Source organism: Mauremys mutica, chromosome 6 (genome assembly GCF_020497125.1).
Source record: "Mauremys mutica isolate MM-2020 ecotype Southern chromosome 6, ASM2049712v1, whole genome shotgun sequence".
Taxonomy (NCBI): domain Eukaryota; kingdom Metazoa; phylum Chordata; order Testudines; family Geoemydidae; genus Mauremys; species Mauremys mutica.
Window position 1 is genome coordinate 8,886,169 of NC_059077.1, and position 16,746 is coordinate 8,902,914.

General features: G+C 47.2%; 1 non-coding gene across 1 annotated transcript; it reads left to right on the forward strand.

The window, feature by feature from the left end:
• The first annotated feature begins 471 nt into the window (after positions 1-471).
• On the forward strand, positions 472-543 carry TRNAP-AGG. The gene has a single exon. It is a non-coding gene; the product is annotated as a tRNA-Pro (tRNA).
• The last annotated feature ends 16,203 nt before the right edge of the window (positions 544-16,746 follow it).

Consider the following 16,746-nt stretch of genomic DNA (forward strand, 5'->3'; position numbering starts at 1 on the left):
GGCTTAAGTGTGGGCCTACGCAGCTGGAGGAGCTCGCCAGCTCCCCGGAGGCCGGACGCCCACTCCGCAGAGCCACACGCTCCCACCCCGAAGACAAGAACCCAGCGCCCGGCTGAGACAGAAAAGCCCAGACACAGCTGGCGCTGCCCGCACCCTATCCGCCCAGCTCTCAGGGCTAGCCCCCCAAGTGGAGAATGGAGCACCCAGCTCAGATGGAAAGGAGGACTCTTGCAACTTTCTGGCTCTTTTCTTCTACCCACTCTTCTCCTGATTGGCGTGGCCTCAACGTATCCCTCCCCGGGAGCCGAAGACGCGGGCGCTGGATTCCACCTACCGGTGCCCGACGGCACACGCACAGACACCGTTGCCTGGGGTATCGTGGCACTGGAGGAGCGCCGTTTAGAAGCGGTGAACATTTACAGGCAGGTTGGGCTTTGGCCTAAACTGCTGAGGCCAGACCACAGCCAAAGTGGCTTGTTGGTCTAGGCGTATGATTCTCGCTTAGGGTGCGAGAGGTCCCGGGTTCAAATCCCGGACAAGCCCATCTGCCTGCCCACCCTCTCTCCCTCGGGGTGTGTTTCCTCACCCACCTTCACGTCTCCACACCCTTGCCGGGCTCGCTTTTGGAAACTCCTGTGAAACACTGCTTTCCTTAGACTTACGAAAGGATTAGTTGGACCGGGGCGTGAGTCTGCTCTTGGGCGCGAGAGACCCCGGCTCCAAATTTCATCCCAGCTCTGGCCGAGCCTGTCTTTGCAGCGGACCGTGGCGGGTTTTTTCTTCCTCTTCCTCTCCAACATCCCGGAGAGGGAGGGCTGCCTTAGGGTCTGCATTTGGTTCCTCGGGCCAGGTGAAGGGTTCTCACGTACGGCGTGAGAGAGCGAGGAGGAGACCTTGGAAAGGTGAAGTCAGGCACAGTCCTTTTTTTCATTTCAGGGCTAACTCTGCCAGTTCTTGGGGGGGCTTGGTTTGGTTTCCTTCGGCTTGGCTTGGTTCGGTTTGGTTGCGAAAAACGTGGGAAATGATGATCGCTACGGCTCCAAAGAAACGGCTTGTTGACTTTGGCGAGTCCAAGTGTCGCTTCGGGTGCGAGAGGCCCCAGGGTCAGCTCCTGGACAAGCCCTCGCCAAAGGGTCTGTTTGCCTTTCTTTTTTTCCCCCAACTTTTGCCTGGGTTTTTCTCCCCAATCCTGTGGCGTGAGAGTGGCGTTAGGGTGTACATTTGGTTTGCTGCTCCAGGGGTGTGACAGACCCGGCGTGGAGATGACCTTGGAAAGCTGAAGAGAGGCGCGGTCCTTTTCAACTTGATGCCGACAGCGGCCTGTTGTTTCTCCCAAACTTCCGGGCCGGGGCGTGCCGAGCCCCTCCTTGGCCAGAGGGGCTTGTTGGTCTAGAGGTAGGATTCTCGCTTAGGGTGCCAGAAATCCCACACAAGCCCTTGCCGTGGTTTCTTTGCTGCTCTACGGGGAACTCGGGGCTGGGCTGGCGGCTCATCTTTCCCCCATGGGGTGCTTCTCCTGCTCTTCTTTCCATTTGGTTAGTGTGACGGCACGGGTCCGCGCACCGCTCCTCCTGGGAATAGGCTGGCTCAGGCTGACCCCCCAACCAGCGGTAACACCCTGTCAGTTACTCCTCTGGAGCCCCTCTCTCGCTCTCAGGAGCTGCCGCTGTCCTCTGGGGGATTCAGCCCTCCGGCTAGGGGACGCGGCGTTCCCCCCCTTTCCAGCGTACAGGGCTTCCATTCTCTGTCACCACCACGGTGACCCAGGTCCCGTCGTGCCCCTCAGTGCCCTGCGCCTGGTCTAGGCCATGCCCTCGGTGGCTGGTAGGGGAACCCGGACGGGCCCTCTTCTGCGGGATCCAGTCCAGGGACCCTCCGCCCAGCAGTTCTGGGCTTTCTCCCCCTTGCCTGGGCTGCTCCTTCCCTGGACTGCTTCCTAAAACTCCTGGCTTTCCTCCTTGCTCTGGGTGTAGCGGCTCCAAATCCTCCCAGGGAGCGAGTGCCCTGTCCCAGCAGCAGCCTCTGTCTCTCGCCAGCTTCCTGGCTTTCGAGGCCCTGCCTCTTCCGGCCCAGCTGAGTCGGCTTGCACTCCATCTCTGCCCCCTGGCTCTTCCTCCAGGTGCAGCCCGTGGCGTTGATAGGCCTAGCTGGCCACCTTAACGCCTTCCACAGGGAGCGTGCCCAGGGGTGAGCTGCAGACGGTTCGCAAAGGTTCGCGCGAACCGTTTGCTAAAATTAGACGCCGGACAGAGAACCGGATGCTAAAGTTCTCTGTCCGGCGTCTAATTTTAGCAAACGGTTCGCGCGAACCGTTGCGAATTCTGCCTCCACCTCCTGCTATGAATCTCCTCCTTGCTTCTCCTCCCCCACGGCTTCCCGCGAATCAGCTGTTCGCGCGGGAAGCCTGGGAGGGCTGAGAAGAAAGCAGGCTTCCCCGGCCCAGGAAGAGGACGCTGAGGTAGGAAACCCCCGCCCGAATCCCTCCCCGGCCGCCCGGCTCCGGCCGCACCCTCCCCGGGCCCCCCCCCACCCGCGTTCCCGGCCGCGACCCTGCCCGCCCCCCCCCCCCATCCCCGCCTGACCCTCACCGGCTGCGGCACGGCCCCGCGTCCCCGACCCCCCCCGAACCCCTCCCCGGCCGCCCGGCTCCGGCCGCAACCCCCCCCCCGCCCTGCCGTGCCCCCACCTACCGGGATGCTCGGCTCTGGACACGGCCCCCCACCTCTAGCCCGGCCTGGCCCCGTGGCTCCAGCCGCCCCTGCTGTTTTGCCAGGGGGCCGGGCTCCGGCAGCGCGGGTCTGGGCGTGGCGGCGGCTCCGGCTGCCCGGCTCCAGCTCTGGCCACAGCCCTCCCTGGCTCCACCCGGCCAGCCACCTGGCTCCGGCCGCTGGGCTCCCGCCGCATCCTCCGGCTCCGGCCGCGCAACTCCTGTCCTGGCCCAGCCACGTCCAGGCAGCGCGGTAAGGGGGCAGGGAGGGGGTGTTGGAGAGAGGGTAGGGGGTGGGGGGGTCAGAGGGCAGGGAACAGGGGGATTGAATGGGGGCAAGGGTCCCGGGGAGCAGTCAGGAAAGAGCAGGGTTGGATGAGATGGTGGGGGGGGCACTCAGGGACAGAGAGAAGGGGTAGTTGTATGGGGTAGGGGTTCTGGGGGGCCATTGAGAATGAGAGGAGGGGTTGGGTGGGGTGGCAAGGGGCAGTCAGGAGACAGGGAAGGGGGGGATGGGTCAGGGGTCTCGGAGTGTGTGTGTCAAGGAACATGAGGGGTTGGATGGGGCACGACCCCCCCCCCCGGAGGGGGGGGGAAGGAGGGAACCCGTTGTTAAAATTTTGGAGGGAGGAGGGAACCGGTTGTTAAAAATTTGGCAGCTCATCACTGGGCGGCATTTTACCGACAGGGCGGCAGGCGGCTCCGGCGGACCTTCAGCAGTCATGCCTGCGGGAGGTCCACCGGAGCCGCGGGACCAGCGGACCTCCCGCAGGCATGGCTGCGGAGGGTTTGCTGGTCCTGCGGCTCCAGTGAACCTCCCGCAGGCATGACTGCGGAAGGTCCGCCGGAGCCGCCTGCCGCCCTCCCAGCGCACCCTCCACAGGCACGTCTGCAAGAGATCCCCCGGAGCCGTGGGACCGGCAGCGCGCCCCCTGCGGCATGCCGCCGTGCTTGGGGCGGCCAAATTCCTAGAGCCGCCCCTGTCTGCATGTGACATTTCCCAGAAGAACCTTTCACCAGATTCTGTTTTCAGCAGAGATGGGGGATGAACTGCAGAACTTAGATCCATCTCAAGATTTGAATTTGGAAGACCCCAGAAGTTGGGGGTGTTCTGATCAGGGAGAGGCGATAGGATCGTGCAGGCTTTCCTAGAGCCATGTGTGAAATTTGGAGCTGGGCCTGTATTCAGAATTTGAACCCCGCTCTGAAGTTCAGGAAGGATCACGCTGAAGGTGTTGGGATAGCCTGCTTCTAGTTCTAGAAAGAATGAGGTACAATTCAAATATGCACTTTGGACAATCTCAAATACTGTGGTACCATGCAGGGAGAGAGGCAGTTTCTAAGTTAACCAGAATTCAAACCTATAAGGCATTTGAGGTTAAACTTTACATGACAACTGGAAATAAATAAGAAGCCAAGGCAGCAGATGTAGCATAACACATAATATATTCACTCTGTCAAATTTGTCTTAAAACCAGGCAGCCACATTTTGCAGTATCTTACATGGTAACGGGCTAATGGTGTAGCTTAACACAGAGCACATTTTACGGTAATCAGATAATGAGGTGACAAAGGCATGGATAACTGTGGCAAGCTCCTACACCTGAAAGGGGATGTCACAGTCTCCTGATCTGTAAATGATAAACAGCAATCTTGGCCACTACTGTTCTCCACAAGCAGCTGGGAATCCAATAGGATCTCCCAGGTTACACATCTGAGTCACAAATGCTGAGCATAGTTCCACAACTGAGGAAGCAGGTACTGACTACAACATCTCTACTCAAGATGAAAGGGAGGATGGGTTAGGGCCCTTGCTAAGGCTTAAGAGACGTAGGTTCAAGTCTTTGCTTTGCTACAGACTATCTGTGTGACCTTGAGAGAGTCTCTTAGCCTCCCCGTTCCCCATCTGTAAAATGGGGAAAATAGTATTTCCCTTCCTAGGAGAGGTATTGTGAGTGTGATTACAATAAACATTGTGATGTGCTCAGATGTGACAGTCAGTGGGGCATATAGGATAGATTTGTTATTCTTAGTGTCTTCCTCCAAGGCCAAGCAAGACAGTATTCAGCTGGACAAGCCAACTGACTGCATTGGCTAGGTCCTAAGAAATAGTAAGGAAATGCTGTGCTCACATTGGAGACATCACAGCCAGCTCAACCTTGGTAGCTCCCCCAACAACATTTCATACATGATAAACAGGAGGTTTGACAAGGAAGAGCCTTGCAATACTTCAGTGAGTGGAAAAAGAACAGAGCCATTAAAGAAGACCTTGCAAAGGTCTGCAACACCTCAGGCAGTATTGAAGGCAGCTCATGGACCTAGAAGAATCACCCATGGAAACTTGTTCTAATCTATTATCAACAGGAAATTCTCATGCTCTTCAACATCCCTGTGAGGTAGGTCAGTGTTATATCTGCTTTACAGGAACATAAACTAAGACATAGAAAGGTTAACTATAAAGAGGGTAAGTAAACTGCCAAAAAATAGAGCCATGCAGCCTCAGAGCCAGGAACAAGAGTGCTGGTACTGGCTTCCCAGGTCTAACCGCTAGGCAGCAACAACGTATTCAGTGTACTATTGGCATGCTTTGATTCTAAACAGCATCTGATCTCATGAGTTATACTCCATCTGTACCCTGCCTCCCTCTGCTTAGTTAGAGCAGAGGGCAAGCGAACTTCCAACAGGTGTTGAGGTGTTTGGTTGAATGCATTTATCAATAATAACAGTAAATTATTAGTGGAGGGAGGGTATTTCACCAGTGAGGATTTGCATTCATTTGCGCAGCCATTCACATAGATCCTGTGGTCAAACAGCCAGAACGAAATCACAATGAAGAGATTTAAGAGGCCAGTTCCCTCTGAGCACGTGGAGGGTATCAAGGACTTCCTTCATGGGCGAGAAGGGCATCGCCAGGAGTGAATCACTTGTGAATCATCCCTATAAACTTTTCCAGGACTACTAGTTTTGTCATTGCAATGTGAACGTCAGAGCACAGATTTTATATGCATAGCACTGTCATAAATAAATCATAGGGAAATGTAATGAGAAAATATGTAGCGAGTAGTAAAGCAAACCTCTATAAGGAACGTCAACAGTGTTTTATAATTCAATTCAGTGAAGGACTGTGTAAGGAAAAAACAGTGATTTGCATGTTGTATATTACGGAATTTAAAGAATCATGTACATTTATTGCAAGGCACTATATTAATCAAATGCAGATGACACCATTTAAGATAGCGCTTGAGATTTAAAATAAATAAATAAATCATAGCTCGGTATGAGCACTGAAGACAATGGCATATGAAGGTGTTCAGTACGTCTTGGAATCTGGCCCTAAATAAACATGATGGAAAAAACATGGGGACCAGGGGAAACGCTTTCTTGGATTTCAGGTTTAAAAGGAAGATTATTTTTGGTATATCAGCACTGAACAAGAACTCAGGAGATCCGGGTTTAATTTTTGGCTCTACCACTGGTTTCCTGAGTGACTTGGGGCAAGTCACGTAGGGCCAGATTTTCAAAATCGCTCAGTGGTCAATAGGTCAGGTTTTCAAAAGAGCTCAGCTCCCATCTAAGCACCGACAGAAGGACTAGATTCTCAGAAGTGCTCAGTATACGGAGCTCTTTTGAAAATCTGGCAGCATATTCTGGTTCCTAAATAGGAGCTGAGCTCACAGGGTAGGTACTGAGCACTTTTGAAAATCCGACCCTTTTCATCTCTCTTTACCGCAATTCTTCATCTATAAAATAGACAAAATAATTCTTCCGTTGTGTGTGTTTAGATTGCAAACTCTTTGGGACGGGGACTGCCTCTTAGTTTTTGTATGGCCATCACCCGGGGCACCTCAACATGCCACCATGATGCTAAATGAACAAATGTTTTTTCAGAGTCTCTCCTGTTTAAAAAAAAAAAAATGCTTAGTTTTTTTTAAAGCTCCTACTGTCAAGACCCAAAGACAAATTGGCGCCTGATGATAATAGTCATTCAATTCTGAAACACAGACCATATTGCCTTGATTAAAACCAGATGTACTGTGAGGGCATCCAGGTCATTATAGGATGAACAATATCACAGACATCATCTAGCAATCTATGTCCTCTGACATGAAGTTCCCTGTAGCCCTTCTCCTTCAGCCAAAGCAATGACACTCCATGAGTTCTCCTTACATCACACACTGTAAATATTTCTGCTTGTCCCCACCTTAAAATTATGGATAAGGAAAGAGCATTTCTCACTAATGACTCTAGCTTGTCTGTTAAATCGTTGCTTTTGTTACATATGTTTTGCTATGACGTGATACCAAAGCATTACAATTAGTTTCAGCTTTTGAATGTATTCAGATTTCAGTTTTCAGTACTTACCTGTCTATGAACTTTGACACTGAAGCTCTGAAATGACCATCTGAACATGAATTATGAAATAAAAGTAAACCCATTTTTACAGATGAGTAAACTGAGGCCCAAAGAGTGACTTGCCCAAGTTCACACAGCCAGTGAGTAGAAAAATTGAAAAAAGAACCCAGGATTCCCAAAGTCTGTACTTGATAATGGGAGGAATATATAAGGCAAGGAAAAAAACATGAAAGAAGGCCCAGGAGGTGTCAAGTTCTTATTCAGCTACTCAATTCTTATCTGAATTTAGCAAAACATTATGAGGAATAGATTGAGGGTTTTATTTCTATTTTTTTACTATCTTCTAGCTCCGTATCCATATTTCCATATGCACACACTTTGACATTTCTTCAGGCCATAAACCCAACCTAGCCGAAGACCCCTGTGCAAAAAAGAAAAGAAACAAGAAAAAAATCATCTGTAGGGTAGAACAGGGAAATGAGCTCTGAAGCCTGAATAGCCTAAGGCCATTTTTTCCCTCCAAACTGCCAAATGCAGAAATAATTTAGGTGTGGAACTTGATGAGTGGAATATGAACTTGAAAGTCAAACAGGAGTCTCTTAAATATGGAGCTAAAATTAATCTCTAATTGCAGTTCAGTGCTGTAACAATAACAGATAGATTTTACAGTGATGGAATGATATTTTAAAGTATTTTATACTTGGTGTTTTAGACGGGAAACAAATCAAATCTCATTTAGCTTGTGGTTCAGGCCCTGGAATGGAACTCAGGAGACCTGGACTCAATTCCTGTTTCTGCCACAGACTCCCTGTATTACCTTGGAAAAGTCATTTAATCTTTCAATCCCTTGCTTCCCCATCTAGAAAATGGGAAGAATAATAATATACTCCTTTGTCTCATCTATTTAGGCAATAATCTCTCTGGACGGGGGCTGTCTCTTGCTGCCTTTCACAATGGGGGCCTAGTCATATTTGAGGCATCTTGGTGATATGGTGGTATAATAATAACATCACTATTTGTTGTAGTTTAAAAGCCCCTCGTCGCCTTTCCTTGGAGAGCAGGGGTATTAATATTGTATTTTGGCTAAATTTCCAGCTCTGGTAATTGCATTCTGCCTGCCTAATTTCAAGCTACAGTTTCTATGGGATGGACACAGGAGGAGATGCATACCGTCATCCGAACTGGTGTAGGGTTAAAGTGGAAACTCTCTGGCATAGCTGCTGCTGAGACTTCCTTTTCTTTTCTTTTTTCAATTTATTTTCAGCAGAGCAAAAACTTTTTTGCCAATCCGGTCCTGAATTAATTAACTGAAAGCCACTCTCACACGCCCTTTCTTTCCTCCTCCCTCTATCATTTCCTCTCACAATAGCACCTGCGGTGAGACCCTCAGGGATCAATAAGACACTGGACTAAGCCAGTTGTAGATTGCATATGTACCTTATTGCATGTCTTATCTTCTTCTTTCCCACTCACAGAGACTGGATTATCATAGGGGCTGCATTTCCTCGAAGACAAATCAATGTCCCTAGCATCAGGATTAGAATGGTGCAGGATAGTCTAGAAATAGCCCAAAATGTGAAGGTAGGAAAACAACAACAAGCCAACTAAATAGTAATGCTATTAATTCCCAGTATGCATTCCTTAAGGAGGTATTCTAGAGTGTGAGAGAAGAATCTAAGTATAGGACAACAACCGCCACGTTACAGACATTTTTCTTTCTCTGAGCCATAGAATAATACAAATTAATATGTTATATACAGGGAAACCAAAAGAGACATTTTCAGTTCAGGAATGTTGAAGTGTTACATTTTGGCTGAAAATGTCCAAACAAAATGTTTATACATTTCAAAACTGATTTTTTTCATAACTTCCTGTTTCATGAAAAAAATGAACATTTGATTTTTTTATCCTGATTCAGAATGAAAACAAATGTTTAAATATCAGAATTTCCCATGGATAACCAGCTCTACCGTATAGTGCTTTGAAGAGATAAAGCACTATATGCAAACAAAGTTTGTTGCTTCAATTCACACGTGCATGTATTCATGCTGGAAATGATGGGAGTGCATCCAATCACAAAACTATAAACTATAACATATAACTCAAATTTTCAATTTGCTAACCTGCAGCATTCGAAAATCACAAGAAGCCTGAAAAATAATGAGATTGGCTTAGAAATTATGAGACTTTTTTATAATAAATGTTGGATTCATTTTATTCACCTCCTAGTTTCCATAACTTTAGGGTCACATATTAAAACTTTTCTTCACAAACGTGAAAGACAAATTTACACTCCTCCCGCCCCGCAGTGTAAGCTAAGATTCTCATAGTATCACATGACTCCAAAAAATGGGGCTTCGGGAAAAACCCCAGTTATCACAAGATTCACAATAAAATTCAGCAACACTCAATTTTGAATATTTGTGATCAATCATTGATTAAAATATTGACAAAGATCTGAGTAGTGAACTGATATAGGTAATTATCAATATGCCATCATCAGAAAAAGAGGCTGAATCCATCTAAAAAGTTCTTAGTTGTGAATTATTCACCCAGCCTACTTCCCATTCGGATTCCCATTCTAGGGCTCATCAGCACAGGCTCCAACGTTCAACCCAATGTGTAACTGAACTATCTCCCTTGGAATCGTCTGTTACTTTAATGCATCCCAACCTCCCCCTCTTCTCGGTATCCTGCCTTGGTCTCCAGCCAGTTCTCAGCAGCTGCTCGCAGAATTCTAGACCCCGCGACCATCTCACTACATTAGAAACATTCATGCCAGAGCAGCAGGACAGCCAAGTAGCAAGGTGACAGTGTCAGCCCTACTGAAAGGAAAAAAGGGATAAATCAGCAGTGTCTTATACTTAAGTTTCTGCCAATTTCCAAGAATGAAAAGTGCAGCCAAATGGTAGCAAACCTGGTGCGTGTCTGTAAACATGGAATGTATTTACAGTGTTGCCAAGCATGAGACATCACGCCTGCCATTCCCCAGATGTCAGGAATGGCCTGGAAAGTAAAGCCAGGGCTCAAGTCATTATCCAGTTCTAATACTGCACGAGTGAGGGACTGCAGCCACCAAACACCTGTATTCAGCCACCCTAATCTTTTCCCATGAAAAGGCTCTCACTCCATAGCTGCTGAAGACATATCACGTAAAACGGAAAGCGTGTACAGCTTGTACCAGGGGATCTAAATTCAAGCACCTCCCATTTCAAAGGAGAACAGTTGTACCTCTGGACCTCCCCCACAGTAGTACTGTGTCGGCCATGTTTACTATGCATACAGACTAACTTCCTGGAGGTCACCCTTCACAATCCTCCCTCCATTTCCATGCAGGTTGCTACAGATCAGAGCAGAGTATGTGTGTGAGAGAAAGTCTGGCCTGCAGCACCAGCATGTGGAAGACCCAGTGGGTTTAACCCTCAAAATAGGCCAGAACGTAGCTCATTAAAACGTATTCTCTATGAAAGCAAGGCCTCTTTCTTAAAGGTGGGATACCAACCTACTTTTGCTTCCCACTCTGCTGACTGACACTGAATTTCAGCTGTCCTTCCATTTACCTGTTCAGTGCGTGGAGTTGCCCTCTGTTGAGCTCCCTGCCTGTTGAGTATCTGGTGCCGCTTCCTGCTTCCTACTCTGCCTGTCCACTTTATTCTTTTATTTCCTCTTTAAACACTCACATGGCACAGATGGGCTCTTATTACCTGTGACTTTCTAATGGAGTCATTAAATGTTAACGATAGCTTGGAATTTAAAAGAAAAAAGGAGACATCTATTAAAGCACCGGTGAAAATAAATACACATATCCAGTGGGTCTGAATGTCTGTGTGCTAATCAATAAAATAGTCCACTCTGCTATTTATTGTTTGTATTGTGGTAACACCTAGAGTCCTATGCTAGGCAATGCAATGGTACCTACTTGGTATTTCTTTAAACCTCTTGAGAGTGAGTATAAATTTGCCCTTGACACAAATCCAGGGAACAGCAAGGACAGAAAATAAAGGCTTCAAAGGGCTGAAATAAGTCTACATCTCCACTTAACAGCCGCTAACCCTTTTCAAAAGGAAAAATATCCAGGGCCCAAGCAATCAGATCCTTCACAGTGCTCCTCAGGAGGTCTCGATACCACTCACTAATGGAGAGTCTTCAGAATCCTTGTGACGCCTGATATTCCTGTTTAATAAGAACCTCCCTGATGGCTCTGAACACCTCCCCATATCTTTTTCCTTCCTTGTCCAAGGCTGCCGTATGTCAAAGGGGGCCAGGAAACATCAGGCAGAGTCTTTGCGGCAGCTGGCTGACGGAAGTTCCCCTGGTTCACAAGGCTCCCACGTGCTGGTGCAGGGGCTGCAGTGAATGAGCCGCACCAGCAGAAGGCCACCTCTGCCCTCCAGGTTTGAACAAATGAGAATAAATGGTTCCAAATATAAAAAGTTCTGAAAACATTGTCATGTTCTGTAAAAGCTTCAGTGCTAGGTGAAGCAACATTTTAGGGTGTTTTTGCTGAGGTAATTTAACTGAGTAAATTAAAGACAGAGTCACATTCCAGATTAGCTTGGAAATGTGTATTTATTTTCATTCTGTTGTACAGCACCATGAGGGCACTGGCATACGTTACATACTCTTTATTAATTATTATTATTATTTAAGTATTTCTTCTTCCTGTCAGAGGTACAGTTTAGGAACCAGAAGCATCTCCTCCTGATTTCAATATGTAAAATCCTTTTTTCTACAGTTTTCCAATTCAAGAGCCTAAGAGGAAGAATGCAGCATTACCAGTGCGAAGCGTAAAAAATCACAAGACAAACCCTCAAAAATCATGAAACTAAAAAAAAAACTTCTTGTATTTGCCTTCTGGGGTTTGAGCCCTTAGGACTGGCATTTTTCTCTGTAACCATAAAGGTTAGAAACTTCCTTTTTTAGTGTTATTGATTTATTTATGTTCAATTAAAGCTAGTCTCATTTAGATCCTGTGCCACTGAAGTTAATGGAAGCTTTGCAACTGACCTCTATGGGTGTGGGGTCAAGCCCTTATTCACATCACTCCAAGAGCTGGGGCTGTCAGGAAAACATGAAATCTCATGAGCTTTGTAATAAAAGAATAAGTGGCATCATCCTTCAGGGTGGCTCACTGATTAGAGGGCTCACCTGCAGCTCTGGAAGTCCTACTTCACACCTGTGCTTTACCACTGACTTTCTGTGGGACTGTGAGTTAGTCACTTAGGCTCCACTTCCACACAGGCACTTGGGTGTTGTGACACTGAGCCTAATGGCACCTAGACAATCACAGGAACAACACTGTGAGCCACAAAGCTTGAGTGAGGCACCTATCTTCCCCTAGGCAGGGAGATGCCTACACTAGCCAATAGGAGGTGCTGATGAAAGAGGGTGTAGCTTAAGCTTTGCTCCCCTTCACAGAGTTAGGAGCTTATGCCTGGGCTGCAGGGAAGCACCCATCTCAGCTAGCAATGCAGAAGTCCATACTGTATGGATCAGATTGCAGGATCAGGGCCTTGGTTTATAACTAGATTGAGCATACAGGGGACCTCTGAAAGTCCTCCCTCTGCCCCATGAGGAGAAGGGAGTAGAAGAGGGATCTGTCAGATGGGTTCTAACCACTCTCTAACCACTGGGTTGTAGAGTCTTTCTCTGGCTCAATTAATATTTTATTTAACTAAAATGGACCAACTTCAACAGGAGTGACTAGGGAACCCCACATTAGAATATCCCATAGCCCAGTGGTAGGATATTTGCCTGAGAAATAGCAGATCCCTGTTCAAATCTCTTCTTCCTAATAGGCCGAGACTGGACTTAAACTGGGGGCTCTCCCACATCCCAGTTAAATAGCTGAATCACTGGGCTAAAGGTAATAAGGGAAAGCCTCCTCCCCACCCCCAGGCTGGTTTGTTGTGAGCTCGGCAGTCTCTGCGCACACAGGCTCGGTGGAGGAGTGCCTCTCTTCCCCCGGGTTGTGGAGTGCGCTGGGGTTAAGATAGGAGATAGTCATCCAGACGTCTAGAGCACGGGTAGCTTTTTGTTCTCTGTGTGTTCTGCTCTATGACTGGGGCTCTAAATCCTAGCATTATACAAATAAATTATGATTATATGCTCCTGCTGCTTTGTGTTGCTCACACCCAGGACCCATAAATCCAGTTTAACCGCTTGATTTATGACTGTTTTTCTTCACCATGGTGGCACATATCAAGCTGGATGCACCCATGTATCTGGTACAAATCATCCTCCAGCAAAGCAGCCACCTTCTATGTTTCAGGGACTGATTCTTCTGCATAATCTGTTCAGGTGCATTGGTGTGAAAAGTCCAGAAAAAGTGGAAGTTGCTATTTTTACTACAATTAGCTCTGTAGTCAGTACAGCTTTGGGAGTACAAAATACATTTCTCATGCTTCAGTGTAGATGCCTCATGCACCAAGGTTTAAACCAATCTCTGTTAAAGATTAGGATGAGACCTTCATGAAGGGCAGCATATTCCACCTCTGTCTACAGAGGAGTTACTGCACCTTCATCTGAAGCATGTGGTACTGGCTATTGTCAGAGACAGGATACAAGATTAGATGGGCCCCAACTCTGATCTGGTATGGCAGTTCCTGTGTTCCTATTCCACCTGGTGAGGAAATCTTTACTCAGATGTTGGTTGAGACAGAATGATAGGCAGTTAGAACATAAGAACAGCCATACTGGGTCAGACAAAAGGTCCATCTAGCCCAGTATCCTGTCTTCCTAGAGCGGCCAGTGCCAGGTGCTTCAAAGGGAATGAACAGAAGAGGTAAGCATCAAGTGATCCCAACCGAGGCTAGGGACACCATCCCCGCCCATCCTGGCTAATTGCCATTGATAGACCTATCCTCCATGAACTTATCTAGCTCTTTTTGAAACCCTGTTATAGTCTTGGCCTTCACAACATCCTCTGGCAAGGAGTTTCACAGGTTGACTGTGCGTTGTGTGAAGAAATACCTCTTTTTGTTGGTTTTAAACCTGCTGTTAATTAATTTTATTTCCTGACCCCTAGTTCTTGTGTTATGAGAAGGAGTAAACAACACTTCCTTATTTACTTTCTCCACACCAGTCATGATTTTATAGACCTCTATCATATCTTAGTTGTCTCTTTTCCAAACTGAAATCTCCCAGTCTTTTTCATATCTCCTCATCATTTGATTTGTAAACCAAGTACATTTAATCCCTGTGACTGAGAGAATAAATAGGGAACCTCTTCTTATCAATTGCACAGAAGTGCTCTTACCCATACCTTAATACGTGGAATTGTGACGATAAAGATAGATGGAGTGGGGTATTTTCACAGATTTGGGGTCAGATTCTTCCCCTGGTATCAGATCACTGGACTGGAGAAGAACACAAGGATATATTTGGTCCTTTGTATCCAGAAGTGGACGTAAAGTCCACAGTATATAGAAAACATTGGTTCTCATTCTGTCTTATCCCGTTTGTACTCTGGTGTCACTTTATTAACTTTAATGGACTTATTCCCAATTTGTGGAACTGAGAGTGGAATCATTCTACTGTGGTCTCTGGCCTAGATGAAAATCATTACTGCATTAAATCACCATTGAGCTCTCAGCTGTTCAACAGTTTAGCCAAGTTGCATAAGCAAAGTTTCTCAGCATCAGCATCTGCTGGGTCGCTGCATCCCACTTCCAGCTGTTCTTCTTGATGAGATCAGGAAGAGAGTGTGTCTGGAATTCTGATTTTCCTTCAGAAGGCAACTGAGTATTTTTTGTGATTTCGTTTTACTCCCCCGCCCCCCTTCATTTCATCACTCTCCTCTGGTGAGATTATTTATTTGTTGCAAGTCACTTTTCCATCTCTGACTCTGTCATCTCTTCCTGAGGTTTTCATAGATATTATAAATCCAGAAGGGAACATTATGATCATCTAATCTGACCTCCGTAATAGTGGCCTTAGAATTTCACTCATTGATTCCCGCACCAATCCAATAAATTCTGGTTAACCTAGAGCATCAAAGGGGGATGTGATATTTATATAGATATCAAGAATATCCAGAGTTATAATTAATGACAACTAGAACTGTCAAGCGATTAAAAAAATTAATTGCCATTAATTGCGCGATTAAAAAAATAATCACGATTAATCACACAATTAATTGTGCTGTTAAACAATAATGTATTTAAATATTTTGGGACGGTTTTTACATTTTCAAATATATTGATTTCAGTTACAACACAGAAAACGTGTACAGTGCTCACTTTATATTTATTTTTATTACAAATATTTGCACTGTAAAAAACAAAAGAAATAGTATTTTTCAATTTACCTAATACAAGTCCTGTAGTGCGATCTCTTTATCATGAACGTTGAACTTACAAATGTAGAATTATGTACAAAAAAAAACTGAATTCAAAAATAAAACAATGTAAAACTTTAGAGCAGAGGTGGGCAAACTGAGGTCTCGGCCCCTCCCCTGCAGTTCCCTCTCCCCCGCAGCCTCAGCTTGCTCTGCTGCCTGTGCAATACTCTGGGCGGCGGGGCTGCGAGCTTCTGGGTCAGCGCAGCTGCAGAGTCCGGCCTGATCAGGTTTTCTATGCTGCGCGGTGGTGACGGTGTGGCTGGCTGAAGCCGGGCGGTGCGGCTGTAGCACCGCCAGCCACTGGTACTCCAGGCCGCGTGGTAAGGGGGCAGGAAGCAGGAGGGATTGGATAGAGGGCAGGGGAGTTTGGGGCGGTGTTCAGGGGGCAGGGGTGTGGATAGGGGTTGGGGCGGTCAGAGGGCGGGGAACAGGGAGGTTGAATGGGGTCAGGGATCCCAGGGGGGCAGTCAGGAATGAGAGGAGGGGTTGGATGGGGCGGCGGGGGGCAGTCAGGGGTAGGGGTTCCGGGGTCGGTCAGGGGACAGGAAGCAGTGGGGGGGTAGTTGGATGGGGCAGGGATCCCGGGGGGGCATCAGGGAACAGGGGGGGTTGGATGGGGCAGGAGTCCCAGGAGTGGGGGCGGATAGGGGGTGGGGGCCGGGCCATGACTCCTTCCCCTAACCAGCCTTCCATACAATTTCCAAAACCTGATGCAGCCGTCAGGCCAAAAAGTTTGCCCTCCCCTGTTTTAGAGCCTACAAGTCCACTCAGTCCTATGTCAGTCAATCGCTCTGACAAGTTTAGTTGCAATTTGCAGGAGATAATTCTGCTTGCGTCTTGTTTACAATGTCATCTGATGGTGAGAACAGGCATTCGCATGGCATGGTTGTAGCCCGCGTTGCAAGATATTTACATGCCAGATGTGCTAAAGATTCATATATCCCTTCATGCTTCAACCATGACGGGTTCTGCTTGATAACAATCCAAAGCAGAGCAGACCGATGCATATTCATTTTCATCATTTGAGTCAGATGCCACCAGCAGAATGTTGATTTTCTTTTTTGATGGTTTGGGTTCTGTAGTTTCTGCATCCGAGTGTTGCACTTTTAAGACTTCTGAAAGCATGCTCCACAACTCGTCCCTCTCAGATTTTGGAAGGCACTTCAGATTCTTAACCCTTGGGTCGAGTGCTGTAGCTATTTTTAGAAATCTCACACTGGTACCTTCTTTGCATTTTACCAAATCTGCTCTGAAAGTGTGCTTAAAATGAAATTGTGCTGGGTCATCACACGAGACTGCTATAACATGAATGTGGGTAAAACAGAACAGGAGACATACAATTCTC